This window comes from Mesocricetus auratus, unplaced genomic scaffold (assembly GCF_017639785.1).
Source record: "Mesocricetus auratus isolate SY011 unplaced genomic scaffold, BCM_Maur_2.0 Super-Scaffold_100003, whole genome shotgun sequence".
In the NCBI taxonomy this organism is placed as follows: Eukaryota; Metazoa; Chordata; class Mammalia; order Rodentia; family Cricetidae; genus Mesocricetus; species Mesocricetus auratus.
Window position 1 is genome coordinate 41,931,117 of NW_024429188.1, and position 15,055 is coordinate 41,946,171.

The 15,055-nt window shown below is 39.2% G+C and overlaps 1 protein-coding gene across 6 annotated transcripts in view; it reads right to left on the reverse strand.

The window, feature by feature from the left end:
• Arhgef9 (Cdc42 guanine nucleotide exchange factor 9) overlaps window positions 1–15,055 on the reverse strand; it is a 157,834-nt gene that overhangs the window by 105,806 nt on the left and 36,973 nt on the right. The window lies entirely within an intron of this gene.

The window sequence follows — 15,055 nt, forward strand, 5'->3', positions numbered from 1 at the left end:
TATGTAGTTACTAACACAAAGTATGATTTAGAATACACAAAAAAATGAAAAGAAAAACTGTAAACAACACAAACTTTTCAGTAATAGATTTAAATATTTAATGGTCTCAACTCTCTAATCAAAAGACATTGAGAAACAAGATTAAGAAACAAGACCAGAAACTCAGTTTTATGGGGGAAAAAAGTACTCCAAACAAATGTGACAAGGAAGCAAGCAAGTATTGCTATCTTAATGTCTGACAATACAGAATTCAAAGTAAAACTAGTCAAACTCTGGTGCATGAAATTTCAGAAACAGTATACTACTGGAATTAAAGACACAAATTCACATCAACTCCCAAATGCTATTAGGTGGTTTCAATACCCAACAGTCTCCAATAGATATCTTATCTGAAGAAAAAGTAAAGGGAAGCATCAGAATTAAATAATCATACATTAAATGGATTTAAGGTATCTATAGATAATTTTGCCAAAACATTCTAACCAGCAGCCAATGAGAAATTCTCTAAAATGGACTGTATTCTGGGACGCTAAACAAATCTCAACAAATTCAGAAAATTGAAATAATTCTGTGTATTTTATCTGACTATAATGCAATAAAACCTTAAATCAACAGCAAATAAGTCTGTTGTGAATACATAAACTCATGGAGATTAAACAACTCATTATGTAATGATGAATAGGTCAAAGGAGAAATCAAAAAATAAATTTAAAACAAAAATCCTGGAACTAAATGAAAATGAAAACACAATACAACAAAACCTCTGGGTCACATTTAAAGTAGCCCTAACATGAGAATTTACAGTTCTAAGCACCTACATTAAAAAATCAGAAGGAGAACAAATAAATATCTTAGTGATGCAACTCAAAAATTTGAAGAAGGAAAAACGAGCAAAACCCACTCAACTGCAATAAATAAAAAATCACAGTAGAAATTAATGAAACAAAAAGGCAATAATAAAAGGAATCAATGTATCTAAGAGCTTGTGCTTTAAGAAGATAAGCAATAATGATAGAATCTTGGCTAAACTAAACAAAAAGGAGGAGGAGGAGCTACAGTAAATTAACAGAATCAAAAATGAACAGGGGAATTTTAAGACGAGCACCAAGTAAATTCAGAAAATTATAAGGTAGTATTGTAAAAACCTGTACTCTATTAAAAAAGAAAACCTAAAAGAAAAGGAAAATTGTCTCAATTCATATAAACCACCAAAGTTAAACCAAAAAGACATCAACAAATTGAACAGATCCATAACAAATGAGGAAGTTGAAACACTAATGAAGAAGCCTTCTAACAAAAATAGGCCATATCCAGATGGAATCACAGCAAAATTGTACCAGACTTTCAAACATAATCTGTAACCAATATTTCTTAGATTATTCAAAATAATAAAAACTGAGGAGCACTACCAAACTATCTATATAGGCAGTGTAATTCTAATACTAAAACCAGTTGTAAGGCCGGGTGTTGGTGGTGCATGCCTTTAATCCCAGCATTCAGGAGGCAGAGGCAGGCGGATCTCTGTGAATTCGAGGCCAGCCTGGTCTACAGAGCGAGTTCCAGGACAGCCTCCAAAACAGTACAGAGAAACTCAGTCTCGAAAACCCAACCAAAACAAAAACATTATAAACCAATATGCCTAGTGAATATAAATGAAAAATCTTTAATAAAATACACGCAAATCAAAGGAAGACTTGTTAAAAAGGTAATCCACAATGAACAAGTTGAGTTTATCCCAGAGACACAGAAATGGTTCAACATATGTTGAAGACACCCTACACTTCAGACAGGCCCAGAGGCCCAGAGCTGGAACTTACCAAAAAGTCTCCCTGATGAGGGAGAGCTTTCATAGTACAAGAAGATGCCATGCAAGCTACCAAAGGAGGGAAGCAACCAGCAATCCTACCCACCTATGATGCCTATGAAGCACAACAGCCACCAGCAAGACAGGATAACTTAAGTGTGCAATAGTGTCACAAATACCTTGGAAGTAACCAACAGCTCTTAAGACCTGCTTAATAAGAGGGAAATTATGCCTGGTACTGGAAGCATAGCCAACTACTTGCGGATAGTGAGGTCATGAATCTTGGAAGAGAATGTACAATTGTCACTTCGCTAAAGTAGTATAATCCCTTATTAGGTTCCAAATATGTATCCTTTACCCACAGATAAGTATAGTTCTCACCTATCATCAAGAAAACATCCCTTTCCAATAGACAGAGACTGTTACCGAAAACCACAACTTATCAAAATACAGAGAACAAGTGATTCTGTGGTACTCAACTTTAACTGACACAACTACAATACAACTGCACCAAATGTTCAGAGACCATAGCCAAAGAGGGGGCAGAAAGAGGATAAGAACCAGAGAAACAGAAAGTTTGCTGTGAGATTGCATCTTCTAGAAATGTCAGAGAAGCTAGACCAATGAATCTCATCAACATGGTTGCCTAAACAAGACCTCAACAACTGTGGCATCAGTAAACAAGCTAACATGAAAGGAAGAAATCTCATGGGGCCCCAGCCTGAGACAAAGAACCATAAGCATCCTGTGACTGATGGAAGCAGAGGCAAACACACAATTAATCACTGAACTGAACCCAAGGAACCCAGTGACAGACAGAGAGGAGTGATGAGCAAATTGGCAAAGAATGGGCTGGCAAAACCAGCAGAGACAGCTGATCTGAACAGGGGAGAGCTCTTGGACCGCAGACCGACAGTGGGGAGGCCAGCATGGGACTGATCTGGACCCCCCAAATGTGAGTGTCAGCAAGAAGGCCTGGGCAACCTATGGGGCCCTGAGCTGTGGATCAGTGTCTATCCCTGGAATACAAACAGTCATCGTGTGCCTATAGCACAAAGAGGGATGCTCTCTCAGCCTGGACTCTTAGGGGAGTGCCTGGACCCTACCCAGAGTGAAATGACAGACTCTAGATATCCCCTATGTGGAAGGATTTGGCAATAGGGTGGGAGGGTGGGGGGGATGGGGGAGTGCGGGAGGAGGGGAGGGAGTGGGAACTGGGATTGACATGTAAAACAAGCTATTTAAAATTAAAATTAAAAAAAGAACATTGAGAGTGGAAGAAATAGTCTTTCCAGGAGAGAAGCTCCAAATAGGTTATCCAATGCTAAGTGGTCATCCCTGAAATCATGCACATAGAAGTGACAGTGTGTGGACTGAGCCATTTGTATTAGACACACACACACACACACACACACACACACACACACACACACAAGAATTAAAGAAAAAGAGGCCATGCTTAGAAAGAGAGCAGGGGGTGGATGGGTGCATGGGAGGGGTTGGAGGAAGGAAAGTGAAGAGGGAATGATGTAATTAAATTTTAATTTCAAAAAATTATTTAAAAAACAGAAAATTTAAAAGAAGTACCATGGGGGCATGGGTAAAGAGCTCTGGATATCTTTTGTAATGTTTTTATTTAAATTAGAAACATGAATGCTTAAATTTGTCAATCCCTGCTCTGAATTTTGAAATAACATGATATAGGTGATATGAAAGGACAAATGAGGAAATTTAGAAACTATAATTGGGGCAGGATGATGGAAGACAATAGAAAAGGAGGAAGTACAAATAACACTAAGGATTTTTAAAACCACCATAGGGAATATTATTCTATGTTTACCTAAAATTACATAATAATACATATAACTACACACTCATTTTAAGTGAAGTTGTGTTACTTGGGATGATAAAACATCCACCTAGAACCCGTGACTAACTAACAAAAATCTCAGTATCAGGCATGAGAAATGTCAGCTCCTTTTGAATTGTTAGTCAGAGCAGTACAAGCAATTCCCAAAACAATATAGGCTACTGCTGTAACCTTGACATTTCCCAGAATTTGAAGGTTAGTCCCGATTACTGAAGGCACTATGCACTTTGGACACAGGACTCAGAGTTCGAGCTGGATCTGAGCTGAAAGCCTATTGAAAGTAATCAGTAGTCCTACCCAACTGCGGCACCTATGCACCACAAATATAACCAGCAGGGAAAATATCCTTAAAGGTATAATAGTGGCATTTACATCTTGGTGGTAATCAAATGCTTTTGAATTGGATATAAGGCCCCTTCAACAGGAAGAAAATAATGCCTGGTATTGGAAACCTAGTGAACTAAGCAGGGTTAGTAAGATCATGGATCTTAGAAGACAACCTACTACTGCCACTTTACTAGTAAAATTATAATTATATAATTATTAAATTACAGAAAGCTGCAATTAGTCAAATGCAGAAAACAACTGACTTTTGGATGATTAGCTCCAAATGATACATCTGCAAGTGATACATCCCCTATCCATAAGGCTCAGGGAACATGAAGGAAGGAGTGTAAAGACTCTAAGAGCAAGAGGACCACGAAGTTTGCTTGCTGCAAGACTGTGTCATCTAGATGTAAAAGGGAAGCTGCACCCATGAAATCTCAGCAATATAGTTGCCCAAATAAGACCTGAATAATGACAACACCAGTAGACATGCCAACCTGTATGAAGGAAATGTCATAGGGCCATCCCATGAAGAGCTATAGACAATTAACGAGTGCTGAGAGAGGGATGAGTATCCTGAATGATATCCAAATCTAAGTGGTGAGCCATAAAAACATATACACACATATAACACTAAATGGATTCAGTAGGTTTAATTTGCATATTTATTTACATTTGTATATGAACAGTAATAATTAAAAAATAAGAGGTAATGAATTTGAGAGGGAACATGAGGGGGACATGGAAAGAGTTGGAAGAGTGAGAAGGATGAGGAAATGATGTAATTATAAATTAAATATAATCACAAACATTCTTATAGTCTAATATCTTTTCCATAAATGTCACTTAGGAGATCATTACTTAAGATATTTCTGATATTTTTTTCACAGTTCTACACAAATTATTTCCTCATTACTACAGCCAGTCCTTACTTGGTCCTCTTCTTCAGCTCCCAAATAGATCGGACCCTTCTATGAATTAAGGTGTATAAATATCCCAGAATGAAGGCTGAATACACTCTAGAATCTTCCTCACAATCAGAAATGTTTGCTTAGAAATTAGGAATAAGAATAGGCTATGTACTGGTCTGGCCTAATTACTTATTTACTATATAAATTTGGAAAGTTCACCAGCTGAATTAGGTTACGTGATGGTTAGTGTTGATTATCAACTTGACAAGAACTGGAATTATCTAGGCAAGTCTTCAGGTACTCATATAAGAGGTTGATTAGATTTAGATAGCCTCTAGGCCTATCTTGGGGGAGTGTCTATATTAGGTAAATTAAGGTGAGAAGACCTACCCTAAACATGGGTAATACCTTTCCAAGAACTGGTGTCCTAGTCTATATAAAGAACAGAACCGAGCCGGGCGTTGGTGGCGCACGCCTTTAATCCCAGCACTCGGGAGGCAGAGGCAGGCGGATCTCTGTGAGTTCGAGGCCAGCCTGGACTACCAAGCGAGTTCCAGGACAGCCTCCAAAGCTACAGAGAAACCCTGTCTCGAAAAACCAAAAAAAAAAAAAAAAAAAAAAAAGAACAGAACCTAGATGGACACATTTATTGCTCTCTGCTTCCTGTTTATGCATGGGATGTGATCAGTTCCTTTAAGCACCTATCACCTTGAATTCCCCCATCATGATGGAATATACCCATTGACCTGTGAGCACAAATAAACACTTTCTCCCTTAAGTTGCCTTTAGCAGGTGTGGTGGTTTTAATGAGAATGGCCCCATAGGCTCATGTATTTGAATGCCTGGTCGACAATGGGCTGCTCTGGAAGGATTAGGCAATGAGGCATTGTTGGAGGAGTGGAGGAGGTGTATCACTAGGGATGAGCTTTGAGGTTTCAAAAATCTATACCAAGCCCAATCTCACCTCTTTCTCTATCTCCTGCCTGCAGATCTGGATGTAAAGTCTCTTCACAGCAATAGAAGAGTAACTAAGACAGCAGGGTATTTCATCACAGCAATAGAAAAGCCACTAGGACAATGTGCTTTGGTGAAAAGATGGTTACCTTCACGCTATTCTGCTATCTTTATATTTTAAGCAGATTTTGAGAGACAGGAGCAAAAGACGGGAACAAGTAAAATTGAGAGGTATGAGGAAGTCAAGATAAGCTCCTTATTATCTCTAAACTGACTGTAACCATAACCTGGATGAAATCTAACATTTCAAACAATACAGATCCATTTTTGATGTTTCAAATAACACTTTCCATACCCATTATCAAGATGCATTCTTAGAACCCAAATCCCACGAGATGTTACAGTTAAGCCTATTTAGTAGAATAGAAAATTGAAGCTCGGTTATATTTTGTTCACAATGTCTGGGACTGGGAGGGAACCTAAACTATATAACCTACTTCCTGATCTGCCCCTTCAACGAAGTAGATAAAACAATGTAGATGGCCATGTGTATGAACTCTTAGAATAATTTTCTCTCCTGGAGTCAAACTTAACACCCTAGGGTGCTTTGTCCAGCAGAAGAAAAGTATACGCAGTTTAGGATTGCTTTTCTCGGTTTTAGGGGAAAATTGTGTCCCTGATGTCTCTCTTCAGTCAGTACACTGACCTGACGAACCTCAGCTATTTGATCGTGTAAATGTTGCAAAGCTGGTGTCTTTCCTAGCAGTGTGACTTGGCATTAGAAACCTGTGTGAGTAGAAGTAAAACCAGGATGACTATAACCAACCTGACCCTATGAAGGTATACTGCCTGGCTTCCTGTGGTCTCCTTTTTGGACTCTTCTTTACATGTCCACTTGAACCAGCTCAGGGACAGAGGGGATGCAGGTTTTGGGGTGGAGATCAAGTACATCTACAAAACATTTTGGACCTTAGCACCTTGACATCATCTGAAGATAATTGCAGTGCTTTTTACAAGTAGACTGAATAAGACCCAGACAAGAAAGTGGAAACAAGCTGAGGTTCAACCTAAGAAGGAGAGTACCAACTGGAACTCCTGTTTCTTGAGGTTGAGTCCAAAGCTGATAAAAGTCTCAAGGCTTTCACAGTCAATGTAACACAGCAAAGGTTATGAAGCTGCTGCTTAAGAGCAGTTTCTTAAGGAGGCATGCATTGGTTACCTATTACACTGCTTCCCACCCTTTATCCAGGTTAGGGTCACCTGCTTCCAGCTCCAGCCTGTAGTATCAAAAGCCAAAAAGTCTTCCTCTGAACGTCATGACCTGGTTTCTAGCTTGAGGAATTCTAAAAATAGTAGGCCCTCTTTAGTGGGGACAAACAGCCTAAGCCTCTGTACTTAGGGTATGAGTTGTGACCATTAAGGCTGTGGCTAGCCTGTCAGCCCAGCTCTAATGAGAGAAGATGGGTCACTGACTAATAGGGTCTGCCTTTATGCATCTTATCGCTCACCCTCAAACCTCCCATCCACAACTCAGATATACTTGTTCTGATCCAAGGTAGCATTTCAGCCCCAAGAAAAATGATTTTAATAATAGGTTACTTTGTTTTCCAGGGTACTGCTTTACAATTGCATCCCTCTGTGATGTTCTGTAAGTAGACAGGGATGAAGGAGCAGGCTTCAGATGTCTGCATTGATCAGTGGCAATTTTCTTTTTCCATTCTTCTTTCTATATCTGCCTGTTTACTCCCATTTGAGGTCTCAGATCTGAGTCTTGTTTCCCTTCTGGAGCCAGGTATGACTTGCCATCTTTAACATCAATTTTATTACTCATCTTCCTGCTCTCTTATGCCCAATAGCAAAGATAAAGAAAAGAAGGCCAGAGCAAGCTGATAACAGGTCCACCAGATATGACCAGAAACCTTTCATTCCCACACACCTCCAGGTTGTCCCCAGGGCTAGGATACATTTTGTACAGGTGTGTCTGGCAAATGTGAGTACATCCTTTAGATGTATTCAAGAATGACTGATGTTGTCATTTTGGAGTATTATTTTTCCAAATATGTCCTTAACATTCTGTCTTTCAGGAATATAAGTATGTGCCCAGGAATGGGGGGGTTATGTTATGCATCTGGGTGTGTTCCATGTGTATATAGGTGTGCAGTGTGCTTTCTATGTATCCATACATGTTTAAACATAAAAATATAGACAAGTATACAAGTATACCACATGTGGTCCCATATATATCTTGCTTTTGCTGAGAATGTGTGAGTATTAGGATGTTTCATTCTTCAGGGAATATTTGTGCTTTAAGTATGCAAATATGAAAGTACTCACATACTGTATGTGTCCAAAATGTGTTCCACAGGTGTACCTGAGTGTGCTGTGTGTACCTCAAGTGACTTAAATGAACCTGTATGCATCGGTATGGATAAAGGGCACTGATAAACAAGAAAGTTGAGCTACTTCCCAACACTTTAACAGCTTTACTTCAAGACACCTGAGTCAATCTGCACAAAAGCTAGCCAAGGAATATGGGTTCAAATTTTATTCCCAGTAGTTGATCTACAGAGTTTCACAACTGTGAGTCAAATGGCAAGTACTGAATAGGTAAAAGGCACTGATCAAATATCAACTTGAAGTCTTTAGGCAGTTGCTTGCCTGTGTTTATGTCCCATCATCCTAAGCAGCACTACCAGGGAGCTTAATGTATGACTTCTTTCTCACTCATTTAGTGACTTCTCACCTTAAGTACCATGGGTTAATTTTGTTTGTCCCCACCACAATGTATCAGAATGCAGATATGTAACTGTAAATTAGCATCTGAAGCATCTTGTCTCGGTTAAACTCCCAGAAAAAGCACATTTCTGGAACCTATACCTATCAGGCATCCAACTCCCGTTTTTCCAGGGGCTTTGGTGAACAGGAATACAAGTGTAAACAAGGCCTCAAAGACACACTATTCACTGAAGCCCAGGGAAAACATTATATGTTTTTCTCAATCATTGTATCTGATCCTTTGGAATAACTATAGGAGGTGAGGCACCATTTTTTTTTTGTTTTGTGAGATAGGGTTTCACACTATAGGCATGCTGTCTTTAAACTCACTATGTAGGCCAGGCTGGCCTTTAACTCGTGGCAGTCCTCTTGACTCAGCCTCCTGAGTGCTGAAACTATAGGTATGAGCCACACTACATCTGCCTTAATGGGAAGCTTTTAAGCTCAAGGCACACTCTTTAAGAGCAGATCTAAATAAATCTTCAGAGTAAATATCTCAACTAATCAAGGCACAAAGGACTGCCAAATTTAGGATTATTTTTCTACATGTGGCAAAGTTTCTCATGCATCCTTAGATAATATATATGTAGATAGACTTATCATTTATGGAGTAGATGTACCTGAAATGCTAGCTAGTGCCTTAGTGTTAACAAGGCTAGAGATATCCATTGTTCACTTAGTTCTTCTTGCTGTCTTTACTAGCTTATTATATTATTATTACTATTATTATTATGCCGTTGTTATCATATGAGGCAGGGTTTCACTGTGTTATGTAGCCCTGGCTGTCCTGGAACTCACCAGGCTGGCCTTGAACTTCCAGAGATCCACCTGCCCACCTACCTTTGCCTGCCAGGTGCTAGGATTAAAGGCATGGACCACCACGCCTGGCTAACTAGCTTTTATTTAAAAAGAAAAAGACCTAGATAGAAGCAAAGGGCACAAAGAAGTTTTAGGATGAATTCATTGTTCAAAATATTCAAGGACAAGGAATAGTTATTAGCTCTACCTAGCACACCACTGTTTTCAAAGCACCACTGATCCAAGTCAATGAAAGCAATACAAAACTATAATGGTTCTTATTTACTAATTATTATTGTGGGAGGTTTTTTTGGGGGGGGGTAGAGTCTACCTGTGTTTTAAAGAAATCACCATTCTCCCATCTCAGACTTCACTACTGTCTCACCTGTTTTTCTTTATCAACAGCCTCCAGAGCAGAGAGGGTATATTTCCAAACGAAATGGCAGTGCTAAAGATGGGGAATATCCACTTATTCTCTGTAGGTCATTGGTCAAAAGCTTGTAATTTCAAAACAACTCCTAATCATATTAAGAAAACCTAGTAATATTTGTAACAAATCTTAGCCAACGACCTGGGGGCTGAGAACTGATTTTTAATTGCAGTGTCCTTAGGTAGTTCGGGACTGAGGGACTTGAAAAGGTGCTAAATAATAACACAATTAATTTGGGCTGTCTTCCAAACTCCCCTTTTAGCTTTGCGTGAGATAGGGAAAGTGAAAACTGGTTTGCTATTCATAGCAACATGTGTGTGGCTCCATGGAGAACAGAGCTTGGAATAAATAAAAGAAAGCTTCTTGTGTAAAAAATGTAAAAAATTATCTTCGGCTTTCTACCAAGAATCCAAAGCACAGGATGGATCATAAGGCCTCTTTCTTTCTAAGAGAGAACAGTAATAAGAATCCTCCGCTATGGTGGAGAGAATTTAGCTACAAAGACAAAGGGATCTGTTCAAGGGACTAGCTTCCTATTAGCATGTCCTCTGTATTTCCATTTAGGGAGTACTGAGCATCAAACCCCTCCACTGTGTCGGTCACCCACAGATCTCTGCCTTAGAGAGCTCTGAGATAATGAGGCTCAACTTACTGACAAGGAAATCAAGTCAGAAAGCTTGTCTTGCCCTGCCCATTGTCACAGACCCCTCGTTTCCATAACATAGGATTCTAAAGTCACCTCCTAAAGGAAAGACCAGAATGGTTAGCACATCCTATGGGTTCAGAAACTCACATCATTATCGGGAAATGCTCTAGTCTTAGTCCTACTACAGCTTTATTGTGTTTCCCTAGGCAAGCTATTATCCTTCCTGTGTCTCGTTCGTCAGCTTCCACAATGAGAGGATTAGACCTAAGACCTCTGATGTCCCTTTTGTAGCTGATAAAGTTGTCTGGAATGACTAAATGACACTGTAACTTCCAGAATTTGAGTCTAGATCAAGTTGAAAGCAATTACATAACAACTGAGTCTTTGCACCTCATTTTTGTCAGTCTGTAGCACACCTCCTTGACAAGGTCATAGGAAAATTCAGGTGATACAACGTATAAAACCCACTAAAAATACAACCCAACATCCAACAGGGAAAGTCAAGAATCAAGTGTCTACTAGTGCTAGTTCCTTTTCCTTAAAGTATATGCATGGTTTAGTAAATGTTAAGTACTTCTATGCAGTTTTGTCTAGATTTGCACATCACTCAGCTGGTTACAAGGTCCAAAATTATTAATAAACCCTTCCACTATCTTTTTGTCCTAAGTACAAAATGTCATCATTTTGCCTTTCTTCTGAGCTCCACCAAGGTGTCTAGTTTATCAGAGGCACTCCTAAAGACACCTGGCTCCTCCTGTGCCTTTATCCCAAAACGAAGGCACCCACTACTCAACCGTCTTGCCAACCAGCAGCATTCACTGAGAGAGGAGGCAGGAAGAAAGTGGGTGGAGAGGCTGTGGGAGGCTCAGCTAAAAGTAACTATTGCCTTTAGGCACCACTCAGAGTGGGTGGGGGTGGGATCTTAGCACATCCTGTCTGCAGCCAGCTGGGCATGGAGGTGCACGGGTTCTCCTCCTCTAATGAAGGCAGGCAGGCGGAGAAATCAGCTGCCAGAGCCATTCCAAGAGCTGGCTGGAGATGAACAGTACTGGCCTGCTGTGGGCCCTGAGGGTGAGATTACTCAGCATAGGGCTGCATCCACAGCTTCTTTGCCTCAAGAAAGCTAATGTGACTTACAGGAGATTCTGTGTTCCTGCCACCCTCTTCCCACTGCCTAGCACCCAAAGGCCAGCTCCCTCTGGGAGGTTACATAATCTTCTTCTCTGTTCAGCTTCCTTGCTTCAATCAAACCTGAGAAAGCATTCAGATCTCCAAAAAGTATGGGTCCAGAATCCTTGAAAAGGGTAATAGTTTATCCAATGGGCAAAAGCCTGATATGAGGAGTCATGAATCCAGACCCATCACTGCAACCTTGAACACCTGTTCCTTTGTGCCTTAGTTTTCTTCCTTGTACAAAGGAAGCGAAGCAATGTACTGCAGACTTGTCGGCTATTTTCATCTCTTCGTCATAGGCAATTCTCAGAGAAGCCTGGACACTTCAGTAAAACACTAACCTTAGCCATGCACTCAGCCATGGGTATTCTGTCTCCCAGTCACTTTGGCTAATCTGGGAAAAGTCATCCTTCACAATCCCCCTATTAAATAAGGTATGCATTAACAAAGTGGTAACCTGGACCTTTTCCATCTGTTCTCTATTACTGCCATAAGGCCTTTTTAAACCAGACCTAGTCTACATTTTCCTGCCTCATGTAGATTTTTCCTTCCTTAAAAACATGATTCTTCAATTAAAACCACTCAATTTTAGTGACATAGAAACTGAGGTAAAGACCTTGATCAATATCTGGCAGCAAGGTGGGTAACGAGTCAGGGCCTGAACTTTGGGTCAATGCTTTTTCTAGTACTTTTTTTCTTCTCCAGGTCTATCTTCTGTATACTGTCCTACCATGCACACACAACTCTGCCACATCTCTCCTACCAACTCCCAACGCTATTGCTAGAAGCTCCAATGTTCAAAGTAGACCAGCAAGGAGCACAGAAGACTGGCAAAGGCAGGCAAGAGCTAAACACAGACATATTACTCTCAGCTTCTACTCTTATTGCCCTGTCTCCCTCTTTGCTCCTTTCTTCAAAGACTCTTAATGACTACTGCAGTATGTCAGAAGACTCCTTCAATTCTCAGAGTTGTAACTTCATCCTAACCACAAAACTGCAAGATGTAGTGACAGAGGATCAAGTTGTAGGTCAGGCACTACCTACCACTTCCTTTCGTGTAACATTGAGAAAGTCTGCTTAATCCTTATGAGCCTTATTTCCTATACTACTTTTAGGTTTAGGGAAGGCAGCAACAGAGTAACTAGGGAACTTTGTTGAGTGTCTTAGTTACATTCTACTGGTAGTACTATTACTAACCAAATGAGTGATTTCTTAAAATAATGTACAAATTGGCTCTAAGTTGTCAAGGCAGCCAACCATTACCTCCTAGGTTACTCCATACCTATGAGACTGGTTCTGTATTCATAAAAGACAATTCTCAACGATGGATGTGTCATGTCTTTTCAACAAGCTGAATCCAAAACTGGTACATGACTACTACTGAAGTCACTAAGGAATTCCTTTCTTAATGGCCAGTAGCTGGTTCAAAGAATGCAATCTATGTTTCACCTGCTATAGAGAAAACCCAATCCAAGTATAATTACTAAGGCAGATCTATGACCTCCATAACAACCCTGTGATTCTAAACCTGCAGAAATGAACTGCTGTATTGCATTTCAGTAATATTAATCAGAAAGTTAGCATTGATTATTTGAGATCAAAGAAATCTTTGAAACCATCTTATCTAACCATCCTTATTTTGCAGATGATGAAAACAAACTTCAGAAGGTAAAAGCAATTTATTTATAGTCACTCAGGAAACTAGCCAAATATACATCAATATGGCAAATATACAGAAATGTATTTGTCCCTACAAGATTCAAACCATAAAATTATCATACTGATTACAGCTGTCCCGTGGTAGTTCTGGTATACTGGTTCCTGGACTCCCTTCAAATACCAAAATCCGATGATGTTCAAGTACCTTATATAAAATACGGTATTATAACCTATAAATGTCCTTCTTTATTATAATATTGTTTTTGCTCTAGTATGGTGGATAGAACCCAGGGCCTCACATACATTGAGCTGTACCATTAAGCTACACATGAAGCTCTACCTTCCAGATTTTTTAAAATTGACTCTAGACTATTTAAATATCTAACACAATGTAAATGCTATAAAATAGTTATTATACTACATCCTACATATGTATTTCTTCTAATATTTTCTATCTGTGGATGCAGTAGAACCTGTAAATACAGAGAAACAACTATTGTTTAAACCCTAGTAGATACCAGACTACTCCTTGCCTAGGGTAGAGTCCCCTTGAAATGAACATAAGCCTTTGGAACTTACCAAGGCTCACACAATTCCTATATATTGCTCAAATCTGCAGATCTTTCCTATTTATATATATAAGCTAATACTTCCTCTGAACCATTTCATAGCAGTCATTCTCAACCCCAGTCACATATTCCCATCCCCAGGTGAAATCAGAAAATACTGATGTCAGAGACACACTCAAAAAGAGAGAAGTCTAGGAACTGTTAGTCTTCTTAATTCCCTCAGGTGATTCCATCATAAGCAAGGCAAAGAACCACTGGTTTAACGGAAATAATTTGGCAAAGCAACAAGGAAGTCAGGCAGCTTATGGAACCTAAAAACAAAATATATTCTGTTTTTAAAGCTATATCCATGATGTTCTGCACTGCCAAAAAGGAAAAATTCCAACTCTGAGACTGACCTTCAGCTAAATTCTGGACCCAGTTAGAAATCACCTGATTTTGTGGACACTGAAAGAAAACAGGGCACTGTGGAGCCTGCAATAATATCAGGAGTGAGATGCCAAGCAACATATTCTTTTTCTAATGAGACTACTAGTTTGACAGATAATAGTTCTGAATGGGGTGTATACTGGTGCCCATAAAGCATAAAAGCAAATCTCATGTGATGTTATCCTCATTAACACAGTGATAGGACAGATAGTGGCACTGATATATGAAGTCAGCACTTGTTGATCAGATACGTAGAAAACCTGACAGACTCCAACTTCAAAGGGAGGCACTAGTAATATATTAAAGGAGTAGCATTAACCTCATCATACAGAACATTTTTTGAATCAACTTGTGTGATATTTTTTCAAATTTTCAAATTTCAAATAATGCAGTACTACTAGACTCTGACAATCTTTTGTATGATACAAAGAACAAACTTCAAACCTCCAAAAGGTTGAAATAATACATAAACAAAATAAACTATTTTAACTGATACAGTGCTAGAAAAAACTGAATTTCTTGCACAGGATGAGAAAAATTAAAACTAACAAAGAGTTACAAGAATAAGCCAATCAAAAGAAAATATGACACGTTTTGAAACAAACAAACAAAAAAACCTAAACTGACTTACGAGACCAATTTCAAAAGAGGACTATACTAAGCACAAAGTGTATGCTGCATATTTGAATTATCTTGAGGAGGTTTAAATT